Here is a 16661-nt window from a genome sequence, read left to right on the forward strand (position 1 = left end):
TTTGGGGAAGGGTACCAAATAATGTCTACAGCATTGAAGGTCTCCAAGAACACAGTGGCCTCCATCATTCTGAAATGGAAGAAGTTTGGAATCACCAAGATTCTTCCTAGAGCTGGCCGCCCGGCCAAACTGAGCAATCGGGGGAGAATGGCCTTGGTCAGGGAGGTGACCAAGAACCCGATGGTCACTATGACAGAGCTCCAGAGTTCCTCTGTGGAGATGGGAGAACCTTCCAGAAGGACAACCATCTCTGCAGCACTCCACCAATCCGGCCTTTATGGTAGAGTGGCCAGACGGAAGCCACTCCTCAGTAAAAGTCACATGACAGCCCACTTGGAGTTTGCCAAAAGGCACCTAAAGACTCTTAGACCATGAGAAACAAGATTCTCTGGTCTGATGAAACCAAGATTGAACTCTTTGGCCTGAATGCCAAACTGAACGTCTGGAGGAAACCTGGCACCATCCCTATGGTGAAGCATGGTGGTTGCAGCATCATGCTGTGGGGATGTTTTTCAGCGGCAGGAACTGGGAGACTAGTCAGGATCGAGGGAAAGATGAATGGAGCAAAGTACAGAGAAATGCTTGATGAAAACATGCTCCAGAAAACTCAGGACCTCAGACTGGGGTGAAGGTTCACCTTCCAACAGGACAACGACCCTAAGCACACAGCCAAGACAATGCAGGAGTGGCTTCGGGACAAGTCTCTGAATGTCCTTGAATGGCCCAGCCAGAGCCTGGACTTGAACCCAATCAAACCTCTCTGGAGAGACCTGAAAACATCTGTGCAGCAATGCTCCCCATCCAACCTGACAGAACTTGAGAGGATCTGCAGAAAAAATTGTAGAAACTCCCCAAATACAGGTGTGCCAAGCTTGTAGCGTCATACCCAAGAAGACTCAAGGCTGCAATCGCTGCCAAAGGTAATTTTTTTATAAATGTGCACAAATTTCGAAAAAAACATTTTTGCTTTGACATTTTTGGGTATTATGTCTAGATTGATGATGAAAAAAATAAATATTCATACATTTTATAATAAGGCTGTAACGTAACCAAATGTGGAAAAGGTCAAGGGGTCTGAATGCTTTCAGAATGCCCTGTATATTCTTTCAATGTAGAAAATAATAGTTTTTGCATTTTTAGACAGAAAAGTTACTATTTTTGTGGTGTACATACACCCACACAGGAGTGCAAAATATGTTGCAATGGCATCATTGTGGTGTGTTTTATGAAGTTGTGGTCAGGTTGTATAAGGACGTTTTCTTAACATATTTTTAGACGACCAGAAAAATACATCTTAAACCTCTCTTTACAAACCAAAATATGTCTTTCCCCTGATGTCTTGATCTCGTCATGAAAAACACGTATCGACCTGGTTGTGGTAGAGACCAGTTGATTGAAATCTGGTTATATGATGACTTCTCAATTAGAAAACCCATTTGCAACAAGAAAATGACATCATGTGCCAAATTGTGTCTGCTATGTATTTATTGCGGCACAAGAGGGATAATGTGTACAGATATCCAATAATTTTGGTATTGGAGTTCAATTAAATAAGGCCCTGTACCTGTGTCCACAAAATAAGGCCTATCTGCACAGAGAAACATTTTAGGTTTATCAGATAATTAATCATGTGGGTTTTCCATCTGGCATTTACATGTAATTTGATATCTGCAACAGTTGAAATTAGAAGTTATGTGTTTTACTCGCTGCAAGTAGGTCTACTATGGGAATGGTCATTTCCATATTTGCCATAACCATAATAAAGATTTTAATCCCATAACCGTTTGGCCTCCGTACTGGGATAGAATAATAAAATAAGGAACATGTCTGTCAAGGTGGTGTGTTTGTGTCTGGGAATAGGCATGATTGTTGTGATTATGTATGTTTAAAATGTAAATGCTATGGATCTGTTTCGATGTGTTTGTTTTCAAATGCTTCTGTGCATGCCTTATATGCATACAATGCTGGTTTGAGAATTGAATTGAACTTTATTCTTCTCTCTGAATGTCAGTGCAGATATACATGTTTAGTTTATGTCCCTGCACATCTGTTTTTAGTAGGAGGAAGAATGTAAATTCACTGGGTTGGGTCTCATTGTGTGAACGTGATATTAAGGCCAGAGGATGGCTCTTTGGCCCTTGTAGCAGCAGTCCCTATGTGTACACTCTATATACAATGTAATTCTTCCATGGGTCTGGAATGAAAGAGTGGCTTTGGTTTGGGTTATGGTTGGGCTGTGTTTTATGTGCAGTGCGGCCAGCACCGGTCCACACATGAGGGGATGAGGCCTGCTTAACACGGTATCAGGTTTTTGGATCAAGGAAACAGGTTCTCCTCTCGTTTTTAACTCTTTGCCCGTAGCTGTGTGTAGCATTGACTAGTGACTTTTGAGGATGAGGAAGCATTAAACTGGTTCAACAGAAGTGGGAGAACTCAGAAGGACTCCCTAATAGGAAACAGTTTCTGTAGCCTTGGTCTGGTGCTCTGCCTCTGGAACAGTTAACAATACGATGTGAAAGTGATGACCCCTTTCTCTATACTTCCACATCCACACCCATGCTGTTTTGAATGGGCTTCAAGATTATATCATCACTAGAGTTTTGATTTGCAGCTTATCGCAGATAATTAATGCAGAACATTGCCAAATGTGGTTACATTGTTAGTGGTCCTGGAAAAACCTTGAATCTACAGTAAATTGCAGTTATTTTCAATTCATTTCAATATGTTTCATGACTCTAGAGCCAATCAAAGTAATTTAAGTCTTACATTAACAAGTTTTTCATATCGTTGGGGTCCTGGAAAAACTTTTAAACAATTGTGCCCCATCCTTTGCCAGAGACTGAGATTGCCTCTGTGGTTTCTTCTCAGACTGCTTTTGGGACGACCTGGACCCAAAAAGAGCAGGGTGGTCTTCCCAAGCCATTTGGCCTTCTCGGCCCAGCTCAGCTCCAAACCTCCCATACCTTATTGGTTAGTGCTATCCGGTATCCTTCGGACCGCCCTGCCCTAACCTTAACCCCTATCCTTACCCTAACCTTAACCCTTACCGTAAACATTTAAAATGTCAACTTCAGTGGGGTAACGTAAGAGTTGAGACGTCACAAGGATCCCGGATAGCAAGGACCATACCTTATTGTTTAGATACTGTTACCATATCTAGTCACAGCTGCCAAAGTATCTCGGTGCCAAATGACCAGACAACCGGACTCACTTAAAGGGATTGTTAACTTTTTTGAAAAATGCCAATGGGGCTGTTGAAACTGCTTTTAGGTTTGCTAGCTACAGTGGCTTGCGAAAGTATTCACCCCCTTGGCATTTCTCCCATTTTGTTGCCTTACAACCTGGAATTAAAATTGATTTTTTTTTTTTCGGGGGGGGGGGGGGGTTGTATCATTTGATTTACACAACATGCCTACCACTTTGAAGATGCACAACATGTTTTATTGTGACACAAACAAGAAATAAGATGAAAAAACAGAAAACTTGAGTGTGCATGACTATTTACCCCCCCAAGTCAATACTTTGTAGAGCCACCTTTTGCAGCAATTACAGCTGCAAGTCTCCTGGGGTATGTCTCTATAAGCTTGGCACATCTAGCCACTTGGATTTTTGCCCATTCTTCAAGGCAAAACTGATCCAGCTCCTTCAAGTTGGATGGTTTCCGCTGGTGTACAGCAATCTTTAAGTCATACCACAGATTCTCAATTGGATTGAGGTCTGGGCTTTGACTAGGCCATTCCAAGACATTTAAATGTTTCCCCTTAAACCACTCAAGTGTTACTTTAGCAGTACGCTTAGGTTTATTGTACTGCTGGAAGGTGAACAGGTTTCCCTCAAGAATTTCCCTGTATTTAGCGCCATCCATCATTCCTTCAATTCTGACCAGTTTCCTAGTCCCTGCCGATGAAAAACATCCCCACAGCATGACGCTGCCACCACCATGCTTCACTGTGGGGATGGTGTTCTCGGGGTGATGAGAGGTGTTGGGTTTGCACCAGACATAGCGTTTTCCTTGATGGCCAAAAAGCTCAATTTTAGTCTCATCTGACCAGAGTACCTTCTTCCATATGTTTGGTGAGTCTCCCACATGCCTTTTGGCGAACAATTATGTGACTTCTGAAGGTAATTGGTTGCACCATATCTTATTTAGAGTCTTTATAGCAAAGGGGGTGAATACATTTGCACGCACCGCTTTTCCGTTATTTTTTTTATTTTATTTTTTGAAACAAGTGATTTTTTTCATTTCACTTCACCAATTTGGACTATTTTGTGTATGTCCATTACATGAAATCCAATCATCGTCAATCATCTTGAAAAAAAATGTAAACTTAAAAACTGAAAATCAACCAATGTCAGCCTTTAAATGCTTTATTATCCAAATGCTGAAAGTGCGTGTGGGCGATGGAGAGAAACAAAATGGTGCAGTTTGAGGCCATGTGGCTAAGAGTGATGCGGTCGCTAGAGATGGGGATGTGACCAGGTGGGTCTGGGCAGGTAGGATGTAGTTGTCGTTTGTATGGACTTAGCCCTATTTGGTAAAAGTCCAAGTCCATATTATGGCAAGAACAGCTCAAATAAGCAAAGAGAAATGACAGTCCATCATTACTTTAATCCGGGAAATGTCATGAACTTTGAAAGTTTCTTCAAGTTCAGTTGAAAAACCATCAAGCGCTATGATGAAACCGGCTCTCATGAGGACCGCCACAGGAAAGGAAGACCCAGAGTTACCTCTGCTGTAGAGGATAAGTTCATTAGATTTAACTGCACTTCAGATTGCAGCCCAAATAAATGCATTACAGAGTTCAAGTAACAGACACATCTCAACATCACCTGTTCACATCTCAACATCACCTGTTCAGAGAAGACTGTGTGAATCAGGCCTTCATAGTCGAATTGCTGCAAAGAAACCACTACTAAAGGACACAAATAAGAAGAAGAGACTTGCTTGGGCCACGGTTCCAACCACTGTGTCTTTGTGAGACGCAGAGTAGGTGAATGGATGATCTCTGCATGTGTGGTTCCCACCGTGATCCATGGAGGAGGAGGTGTGATGGTGTGGGGGTGCTTTGCTGGTGACACTGTCTGTGATTTATTTAGAATTCAAGGCACACTTAACAAGCATGGCTACCACAGCATTCTGCAGCGAAATCACATCTGGTTTGCACTTAGTGGGTCTATCATTTGTTTTTCAACAGGAATATGACCCAAAACACACCTCAAGGCTGTGTAAGGGATATTTGACCAAGGAGAGTGATGGAGTGCTGCGTCAGATGACCTGGCCTCCAAAATCACTTGACTTCAACCCAATTGAGATGGTTTGGGATGAGTTGGACCGCAGAGTGAAGGGAAAGCAGCCAACAAGTGCTCAGCATATTTGGGAACTCCTTCAAGACTGTTGGAAAAACATTCCTCATGAAGCTGGTTGAGAGAATGCAAAGAGTGCGCAAAGCTGTCATTAAGGCAAAGGGTGGCTCCATTGAAGAATCTCAAATATAAAATATAATTTTATTTGTTTAACACTTTTTTGGTTACTACATGATTCCATATGTGTTATTTCATAGTTTTGATGTCTTCACTATTACTGGATTTCTTTGTTGTTATTCTGTCTCTCACTGTTCAAATAAACCTACCATTAAAATTATAGACTGATCATGTCTTTGTCAGTGGGCAAACGTACAAAATCAGCAGGGGATCAAATACTTTTTTCCCTCACTGTATATATATATATATATATATATATATATATATATATACATACAGTGCATTCAGAAATGTTAAAAGTTTTGTTAAAAGTTAATATGTGGAATTTCTTTCCTTCTTAATGCGTTTGAGCCAATCACTTGTTTTGTGACAAGGTATGGGTGGTATACAGAAGTTAACCCTATTTTGTAAAAGAACAAGTCCATATTAATGCAAGAACAGCTCAAATAAGCAAAGAGAAACGACAGTCCATCATTACTTTAAGACATGAAGGTCAGTCAATCCGAAAAATTTCAACAACTTTGAACGTTTCTTAAAGTGCAGTTGCAAAAACCATCAAGCACTATGATGAAACTGGCTTTCGTGAGGACCGCCACAGGAAAGGAAGACCCAGAGTTACCTCTGCTGCAGAGGATAAGTTCATTAGAGTTAACTGCACCTCAGATTGCAGCCCAAATAAATGCTTCACAGAGTTCAAGTAACAGGCACGTCTCAACATCAACTGTTCAGAGAAGACTGCGTGAAGTGGAGGTGTTGTACTAGTTTAACTGGTCTGTGGTAGAGGTACATTTTTTGAATAAATGGGTACCATATCCAACAACAGTCTGTCCTACTGTATCTCGGGTACAATATTGGCTGAGTTGGTTTCCCTGGACTGAATATCTTACTAGCACTAACAAGTTTGAAATATTTCAAGAAGGATATTTTGCATGTACAGTTAGGGATGACACAACGTAGGACCTTGGCTCCTGTCGATAGTGTTGAAAAATTTACAGAAATCATGTGTTAAATGTGCCAACATGGCGATTGTGTTAAAATTAACACAACGTGTCATCCCTAACTAGACACACAGATGTGTTAAAAAATATCACATTTTCTAAGAGTGTAGGAGCATAAGTTATTGGGCATTTAGTTTTCAACCCCACATGGAGGGATTTTCCCATCCCGCATGGATAATTTACAGTGAGGGGAAAAAAGTATTTGATCCCCTGCTGATTTTGTACGTTTGCCCACTGACAAAGAAATGATCAGTCTATAATTTTAATGGTAGGTTTATTTGAACAGTGAGAGACAAATTAACAACAAAAAAATCCAGAAAAACGCATGTCAAAAATGTTATCTATTGATTTGCATTTTAATGAGGGAAATAAGTATTTTGTCGGTTCCCTTTCATTATTAGTCCCCTGGCTACCTTGTGTTTTTAGGCTATTCAAACAACTTTTGCAGATGGATCTCCATTAGATTAATTGTTAGATCTGGAGAAAGCCATGCATAAAATTATGAAAGTGTAGCCTATAGCCCAAAGTCATATTCATAGCCTATCGAATGAAGAGATGGGAATATTGGATACATTTTTTTAAACAGCTAGACACAAGATACAGTTGAAATTGGAAGTTTACATACAGCTTAGCCAACTACATTTAAACAATTCCTGACATTTAATCCTAGTAAAAATTCCCTTTATTAGGTCAGTTAGGATCACCGCTTTATTTTAGGAATGTGAAATGTCAGAATAAATGTATAGAGAATGATTTATTTCAGCTTTTATTTATTTCATCACATTCCCAGTGGGTCAGAAGCTGACATACACTCAATTAGTATTTGGTAGCATTGCCTTTAAATTGTTTAACTTGGGTCAAATGTTTCGAGTAGCCTTTCACAAGCTTCCTACAATAAATTGGGTGAATTCTGGCCCATTCCTCCTGACAGAGCTGGTGTAACTGAGACAGGTTTGTAGGCCTCCTTGCTCGCAAACCACATATTTTCTATAGAATTGAGGTCAGGGCTTTGTGATGGCCACTCCAATACCTTGACTTTGTTGTCCTTAAGCCATTTTGCCACAACTTTGGAAGTATGCTTGGGGTCATTGTCCATTTGGAAGACCCATTTGCGACCAAGCTTTAACTTCCTGACTGATGTCTTGAGATGATGCTTCAATATATCCACATAATTTTCCTTCCTCATGATGCCATGATCTATTTTGTGAAGTGCACCAGTCCCTCCTGCAGCAAAGCACCCCCACAGCATGATACTTCCACACCCGTGCTTCACAGTTGGGATGGTGTTCTTCGTCTTGCAAGCGTTCCCCTTTTTCCTCCAAACATAACGATGGTCATTATGGCCAAACAGTTCTATTTTTGTTTCATCAGACCAGAGGACATTTCTCCAAAAAGTACGATCTTTGTCCCCATGTGCAGTTGCAAACCGTAGTCTCGCTGTTTTATGGCGGTTTTGGAGCAGTGGCTTCTTCCTTGCTGAGCGGCCTTTCAGGTTATGTCGATATAGGACTCGTTTTACTGTGGATATAGATACTTTTGAACCTGTTTCCTCCAGCATCTTCACAAGGTCCTTTGCTGTTGTTCTGGGATTGATTTGCACTTTTCACACCAATGTATGTTCATCTCTAGGAGCAGAATGCGTCTCATTCCTGAGTGGTATGGTGGCTGTGTGGTCCCATGATGTTTATACTTGCGTACTATTGTTTGTACAGATGAACGTGTTACCTTCAGGCATTTGGAAATTGCTCCCAAAGATGAACCAGACTTGTGAAGGTCCACAAATGTTTTTCTGAGGTCTTGGCTAATTTCTTTTGATTTTCCCATGATGTCAAGCAAAGAGGCACTGAGTTTGAAGGTAGGCCTTGAAATACATCCACAGGTACACTTCCAATTGACTCAAATGATGTCAATTAGCCTATCAGAAGCTTCTAAAGCCATGACATCATTTTCTGGAATTTTCCAAGCTGTTTAAAGGCACTGTCAACTTAGTGTATATAAACTTCTGACCCACTGGAATTGTGAAACAGTGAATTATAAGTGAAATAATCTGTCTGTAAACAATTGTTTGAAAAATGACTTGTGTCATGCACAAAGTAGATGTCCTAACCGACTTCCCAAAACTATAGTTTGTTAACAAGAAATTTGTGGAGTGGTTGCAAAACAAGTTTTAATGACTCCAACCTAAGTGTATGTAAACTTCCGACTTCAACTGTAGTTAAGGAGTGTACATTATAAAACAAATGAATAGGTTTAGGCTATAGCCTAAGGCCCATGCATCCAACAGACGGAGAGAACACCTTTTTTTTCTATCAGAGAAGGTTTGAATATTGCTGTCCATCAATGATTCCCAGCCAAAGTTATTGAGCTTGAGCAAATTTGACAGAAACAATGGATATATTTTATGTTGCCCTAAGAGTTGTGCAAAGTTGGTATTATCTTATTCAAAATTATTCACAGCTGTAATGGCAGCCAAAGGTGCTTCCACCAAGTATTAACTCTGGGGTGTGAAAACACATACATATTTTTAAACATACATCTGGAACATTTTCTATAATTCCCTTTCACTGTGAAAATGTGGAGTAGGTTGTGTAGATGTTAATTGAAAATATCCAGTTTAATCCATTGATTTGATTACATTTTAAGGCAATGACATGTGAAGACGGTGCAAGGGCTAGACTTTCACTAGTCATTTACAGACAAGTCAGGATCACAAACACCAGACAATATGTTATCCACTGTATTGCTCATTAAACTTTTATCTTGTTTTCATAGTTTCAGAACCAAAGATGAATACTTGGTTGTGGCTGTGGGCAACAATAAGCAGTTTGTCAAAGTGTCCAAAGTAAGTAGCATGACCACACACACACACACTTTGTATTCCCAGGTGCTGGGCCTGAATCATTTGTCGGAGGAGCCAAAGTACAAATGAAACACACTCAGTGCAGCACCGGCAAGAGCTGCTTCACATCTTCTCCCGGAGGTGAAGCCTCCTCCGTCACAGTAAACACAGTCAAAAAATTTCTGAGTTATGGCAAACATCCCACAAATGTAGCTGGCTTGCCTCATCCATATGCATGTCTTCTTCAGTAAGTCTGCAAGTCCTCAGTTTGTCCAGAGAGGCTGTAGCGGACGTGCGTAGGGAAAGGCAACAGGACATGGAGACCATGCACACAGAGGTTTTCATCTACCCTTCCTTCCCAGTTGCTTCGTCATGAAAAGCCCTAGTCGGACCCCGGGCCCAGTCGGCTGTTTCCTCTCGAAGGGGTCAAGGAGCGTGATGGGATCAGAGGCATTCAGCAAAGGGGACGTTATCGAACACCACTGGAGGAGGGTGGCTCGTTACGTGACTGTGTCTGAACAGTATGTGAAATACATGCGGCCTATCGTTGTGTCCCACATGGGACATCCTCCTCGCCAGCTGGAATGAAATAATGTCACGCAAAGCAGTTGTCAGCTGCTAGTCCTTATCGGGCAGCAGTGTATTGGTTTTTGGATAATATTTGTCTTTGTCTGCACAAAATGCAGATTGTTCAAGTGCGTTTGGCAGTGGATGAAAGGGATCTGAGAGTGTCTTCATCCCAACGTCCATGTGTGTATGCCAGTGCATCTGTGTTTGTGCACACATGCTATTGTGTGTGTCGGTGTCTGTACGTGTCTGTGTGTGTGTCAGTAATGGAAAGTCTGCAGGGGGTTGTGGGTAAAGACAGAGAGAGAGAGAGTGCGAGAGAGAGAGAGTGCCTCACTCTCTTTCTATCTTAGGATATTCTGTGATCAGGGGAAAGGTAGGAGGCTGAGCTCAGGGCCTACATATGACCACATATGTCTCACATTTTTGCAGCAGTTGTTGTGTCTCTGGATCAGCTCCAGCTGTGGCCTCCTACTCCTTGAAAGCTTCACTTTGCAGTCCCTTCAAACCACAACACCTCTTTATTCTTCCTTCCCCGCTCCCAGGTTCTTGGAAGAGGCGATGGACATGTGACTGAGGAGGTTGGAGGGGACAGGCATGCCCTGCGGCCCCATCAACAGCATTGAGCAGGTGTTCTCCGAACCATAGGTCAGTCCCCACAGTGCTTTGGCTCACACTGCCTACGAGTCAGTCTGATCTGAGACTCATGCCCCCTTTAGTATTGAACATGAATCAATACAGGTAAGTCAATTAAGAACATATTTTTTTTGTTGCAATGATGACCTGTCAAGAGGCGAGCACAGCAGGTAGGGCGTCTTTCAGTTCATCCCCGTAATGTCCATGGGTTGTGGGTTCCAAACACTTGGATTGATATACAAAAATAATGATTGATTGGAAAAGCGAGGACATTCCATCTGTTATTATCTAAGATTTAGATTTGGTAGGTGCCAGAAGTAGTGAACATTAACAACCAATATCTTGCTGTTTGATATCTCACCACAACTGCTCAACCAGTTTGAAGTGTCTGATATTATGAGAGATCTTCAAAATGGTTATATTTCAAATAGTCGTTTCGACGTCTCGCATATGGTATATGATTCACTATCACTGGCTCAAAGTATCCAATCACACAGCGTCTGTTGGACACAGACAGGTCGAGTGGCGAATGAGGCGCGCTCCTCTCCTCCATGTAAGGAGCCACTAGCCCGCCAACTGGTCATTCTCAAATCTATTCCTTGCGGAATAGACTACCCTCACTGAAGAGCTCAGCACAAATAGATTCCTGTCTTCCTACTGAACTGTTTTCAGGTGAACCGTAAGGTTAACGCTGCCGAACGTAGGACCTCGGCTCCTGACGATAGTGTTGAGTACTGACCGAAAGGAACGTTTTGTTTCAAGTATAATTTATTTTCTACTCCTCAGTCTCCGGTCACACGGCTAGCTACCGAGACTTAGTTAGCCCATACAGCAAGGCTTAAGCTAACCTGGCTAGCTAGCTGGAAAGCAAGCTAACCACACCAGCCAGTTAGCTAGGTAGCAACACGGTAATACTGCAACACGGTAATATTGCTAGTTCCCTTTTCTTGTCTAGTTTAAACTATATTTACTTGTTTGTGTTAACTAGACCGACTGGCTAACCTCACGCCTCTGCATTGTGGGAGAACCCCTACCCACAAGCGGTTCCCTTCAGCTATCACTATGCTAGCCACAGCATACCCTCCTTCCAGACTCACATTAAGCATCTCCAATCAAAAGTTAGATCTAGAATTGGCTTCCTATTTTGCAACTAAGCCTCCTTCACTCATGCTGCCAAACATGCTATCGTAAAACTGACTAGTCTACCGATCCTTGACTTCGGCGATGTCATTTACAAAATAGCCTCCAACACTCTACTCAGCCAATTGGATGTAGTCTATCACAGTGCCATCCGTTTTGTCACCAAAGCCCCATATACTACCCACCATTGGGACCTGTACGCTCTTGTTGGCTGGCCCTCACTACATATTAGTCGCCAAACCCACTGGCTCCAGGTCATCTATAAATCACTGCTAGGCAAATATCTGTCTTATCTTAGCTCACTGGTCACCATAGCAACACCCACCCGTAGTCTGCACTCCAGCAGGTATATCTCACAGGTCATCCCCAAAGCCAACACCTCCTTTGGCCGCCATTCCTTCCAGTTCTCTGCTGCCAATGACTGGAACGAACAGCAAACATCTCTGAAGCTGGAGACTCTTATCTCCCTCACTAACTTTAAGCGTCAGTTGTCAGAGCAGCTTAACAATCACTGCACCAGTACACAGCCATTCTGAAATTAGCCCACCCAACTACCTCATCCCCATATAGTTATTTATTTTGCTAATTTACACCCCAGTATCTTTATTTGCACATAATCTTTTGCACATCTATCATTCCAGTGTTAATACGAAATTGTAACTATTTTGCACTATGGCCTATTTATTGCCTTACCTCCATAACTTACTACATTTGCACACACTGTATATATATATATATATTTTCTGTTGTATTTTTGACTTTATGTTTTGTTTACCCCATATGTAACTCTGTGTTGTTGTTTTTATCGCACTGCTTTGCCTTATCTTGGCCAGGTCGCTGTTGTAAATGAGAACTTGTTCTCAACTGGCTTACCTGGTTAAATAAAGGTAAAATAAATAAAATAAATACCTTAGACACAAGGCAGCTGCTAGCTAGCTAATGCCTTACTAGCTTCATGATAGTAGCGTTCACACTGTGCTAACCCTAGCTAGCATTAGCTGTGAGGCCTCTAACTAGCTAGGTTACGGTGGCTAGCTCACTGGAAAGCAAGCTAACCATACTAGCATTCCTACCTGCACATACAGTGTCATACGCATGGCTAGATAACTCGGAAACAAGTTCCCTAACTGCCCAGATGGTAATATTGCTAATTCCCTTTTCTCGATTAGTACAACTTAGGTTCACTCGTTTGTGTTGACCAAACTGACCGGTTTAGCCTCACAGCATTATGGTCGTGGGAGATTTTCAGACCAATTCGAACAACACACCCACACTGTTCCATTTGGCTAGCACTGTGCTAAGCTAAAGCTTACCACCCTCACGAGGTGGTTGCTACCTAGCTAACGCCTACAGTAGCCTCACAGCTATAGCATTCATACACAGTGCACACTTCAGCTAGCCACAGTGCTCACATCAGCTAGTCCCATAGCAGCCCATTGGTCACTGCAACTTGCCCCATCCTCACAGCAGGGAGGGGGCAACAAGCTAGCCTTGGGGGGCCAAAACCCCCAGTGACACAGCAGACTGCCAATACCCAGGTTAAGACCTTGAACCAATGCAAACCTGGAGCTAAACAGTCCTTTGCTGTGGCCGAAGCAAGGTTCCACCCTCCTAAGGGTCGAAATAAGTTTTGGCCAACCTAGGGCACAGCCCTAAGCGGCAGGTAGCTTAGTGGGTAAGAGCGTTGTGCCAGTAACCGAAAGGTCGCTGGTTCTAATCCCCGAGCTGACTAGGTGAAAAATCTGTCGATGTGCCCTTAAGCAAGACACTTAACCCTAAGTCGCTCTGGATAAGAGTGTCTGCTAAATGACTAAAATGTAAATGTAAAAAAGAATAGTGTGCGAAGCATTCTGCTTCCTTGCCCTACCCTCTCTCTCTCGTTTAGCATGTTTTTTTCTTCCTTTTAGCTACACCGGTTGACACCAAGTATGTTATGCGTAACAATTGCATAAACAACAACAGTATTTGTCTGATTGTGGATGGGTGGGCTGTGTTCAAAACAACTACAAGTGTGATTGCTCTAGTTCCACAACGGCACAGCTAGGAGAGCTACAAAAAAGCACCTTATAGTTGACGACTCTTCTTTGAGTCATAAAAGTGCATTGAAAATACTTTGGAGAGGTATGCGGCCACAAAAAAGACACCAGTCCTCTCACTCATTTTTTTGTCTTATGTTGCACCTACACCACATTTTTCAGGAATATTGATATCATGTTACTGAATGTATCCAGAGTATTTTCGGATGTTGTTATCAACAAATACAGTGAAAATTGAAGTAAATGTAAAATGCACATAATCAACAGTGTAATGTTTGGATTCATTCTTGTGTCAGGTGAACTGTTGTGTCCTCAACTTTGGTCTAACAACTTTCCCATAATCTCTAAACTGTTCCATTTCAATTGATACAATGCTTATGCATTCCATATTTCTTCTGTAAGAAACATTTCAATTTAGGCCTTTTAGGCTAATTTCCACGCGTGTGTAAAGGGTTAACATACATTCTGAGTTTCGAGTCAATCAGATGTACGGTTCATGAGAAGAAGATATTTGAACATTTAATTTAAAAAACCAAGATTGCGGAAAATCCAATATCGAGGACGTCATAGGTCCATGAGGCATTTATATGTGATTGTATGTGTAACTGGGGGGCGGGGCTGACGGTTTGAGGTTCAGAAATGAATTGCATGCTGTTTCCATGTTGTTTGAGATATCAACACCTGCTCCGGCATACACCTTCCTACTAGTTCCCTCAAGACACTCAATCAGTATTAGGGTTTGATTGAGAACGCAATATTTATTTTTGCTTTTTTCAAACTAAGTAGAGACTGACATGATGAACATACAGGGCATTCGGAAAAGTATTCAGTATTCTTTTTCAACATTTTGCTAAATTACAGCCTTATTCTAAAATTTATTAAATTGTGTGTTTTTTTCATCATCAATCTGTTTAGTTTTTTTATGTGCAAATGTATAAATAAATATAATACTGAAATATCACATTTACGTACTGTAAGTATTCAGACCCTTTACTCAGTACTTTGTTGAAGCAACTTTGGCAGCGATTACAGCCTTGAGTCTTTTTGGCTATGACGCTACAAGCTTGGCACACCTGTATTTGGGAAGTTCCTCCCATTCTTCTCTGCAGATCCTCTCAAGCTCTGTCAGGTTGGATGGGGAGCATCGCTGCATACAGTTGAAGTTGGAAGTTTACATACACCTTAGCCAAATACATTTAAACTCAGTTTTTCACAATTCCTGACATTTAATCCTAGTAAAAATTCCCTGTCTTAGGTCAGTTAGGATCACCACTTTATTTTAAGAATGTGAAATGTCAGAATAATAATAGAGAGAATTATTTATCTCAGCTTTTATTTCTTTCATCACATTCCCAGCTGGTCAGAAGTTTACATACACTCAATTAGTATATGGTAGCATTGCCTTTAAATTATTTAACTTGGGTCAAATGTTTCGGGTAGCCTTCCACAAGCTGAGAATTACTTTACTTAAGTGCATTTTGGCCCATTCCTCCTGACAGAGCTGGTGTAACTAAGTCAGGTTTGTAGGCCTCCTTGCTCGTACACGCTTTTTCAGTTCTGCCCACAAATGTTCTATAGGATTGAGGTCAGGGCTTTGTGATGGCCACTCCAATACCTTGACTTTGTTGTCCTTAAGCCATTTTGCCACAACTTTGGAAGGATGCTTGGGGTCATTGTCCATTAGGAAGACCCATTTGTGACCAAGCTTTAACTTCCTGACTGATGTCTTGAGATGTTGCTTCAATATATCCACATAAATTTCCTTCCTCATGATGCCATCTATTTTGTGTAGTGCACCAGTCCCTCCTGCAGCAAAGCACCCCCACTGCATGATGCTGCCACCCCCATGCTTCACGGCTGGGATGGTGTTCTTCGGCTTGCAAGCATCCACCTTTTTCCTCCAAACATAACGATGGTCATTATGGCCAAACAGTTATATTTTTGTTTCATCAGACCAGAGGACAGTTCTCCAAAAAGTATGATCTTTGTCCCCATGTGCAGTTGCAAACTGTAGTCTGGCTTTTTTATGGCGGTTTTGGAGCAGTGGCTTCTTCCTTGCTGAGCGGCCTTTCAGGTTATGTCGATATAGGACTCGTTTTACTGTGGATATAGATACTTTTGTACCTGTTTCCTCCAGCATCTTCACAAGGTCCTTTGCTGTTGTTCTGGGATTGATTTGCACTTTTCACACCAATGTATGTTCATCTCTAGGAGACAGAATGCATCTCCTTCCTGAGCGGTATAACGGCTGCGTGGTCCCATGGTGTTTATACTTGTGCACTATTGTTTGTACAGATGAACGTGGTACCTTCAGGTGTTTGGAAATTGCTCTCAAGGATTTCTTTTGATTTTCCCTTGATGTCAAGCAAAGAGGCACTGAGTTTGAAGGTAGGACTTGAAATACATCCACAGGTACACCTCCAATTGACTCAAATGATGTCAATTAGCCTATCAGAACCTTCTAAAACCATGACATCATTTTCTGGAATTTTCCAAGCTTTTTAAAGGCACAGTCTACTTAGTGTATGTAAACTTCTGACCCACTGGAATTGTGATAGAGTGAATGATAAGTGAAATAATCTGTCTGTAAACAATTGTTTGAAAAATTACTTGTGTCATGCACAAAGTAGATGTCCTAACCGACTTGCCAAACTATAGTTCGTTAACAAGAAATTTGTGGAGTGGTTGAAAAACGAGTTTTAATGACTCCAACCTAAGTGTATGTAAACTTCCGACTTCAACTGTAGCTATTTTCAGGTCTCTCCAGAGATGTTCGATTCGGTTCAAGTCCGGGCTCTGGCTGGGCCTCTCAAGGACATTCAGAGACTTGTCCCGAAGCCACTCCTGCGTTGTCTTGGCTGTGTGCTTAGGGTCGTTGTCCTGTTGGAAGGTGAACCTACGCCCCAGTCTGAGGTCCTGAGCGCTCTGGATCAGGTTTTCATCAAGGATCTCTCTGTACTTTGC

General features: G+C 41.8%; 1 pseudogene across 1 annotated transcript in view; it reads left to right on the forward strand.

Moving 5' to 3' along the window:
• Nucleotides 1-16661, forward strand: part of LOC311108906 (succinyl-CoA:glutarate CoA-transferase-like) — a 172740-nt pseudogene that overhangs the window by 89381 nt on the left and 66698 nt on the right. Inside the window, exons 12-13 of the transcript in view lie at nt 9252-9459; nt 10431-10533. The product of the transcript in view is annotated as a succinyl-CoA:glutarate CoA-transferase-like (transcript). The remainder of the gene's footprint in view (nt 1-9251; nt 9460-10430; nt 10534-16661) is intronic.

The sequence above is a fragment of the Coregonus lavaretus genome (genome assembly GCF_964263955.1).
Source record: "Coregonus lavaretus genome assembly, chromosome: 34".
Taxonomy (NCBI): domain Eukaryota; kingdom Metazoa; phylum Chordata; class Actinopteri; order Salmoniformes; family Salmonidae; genus Coregonus; species Coregonus lavaretus.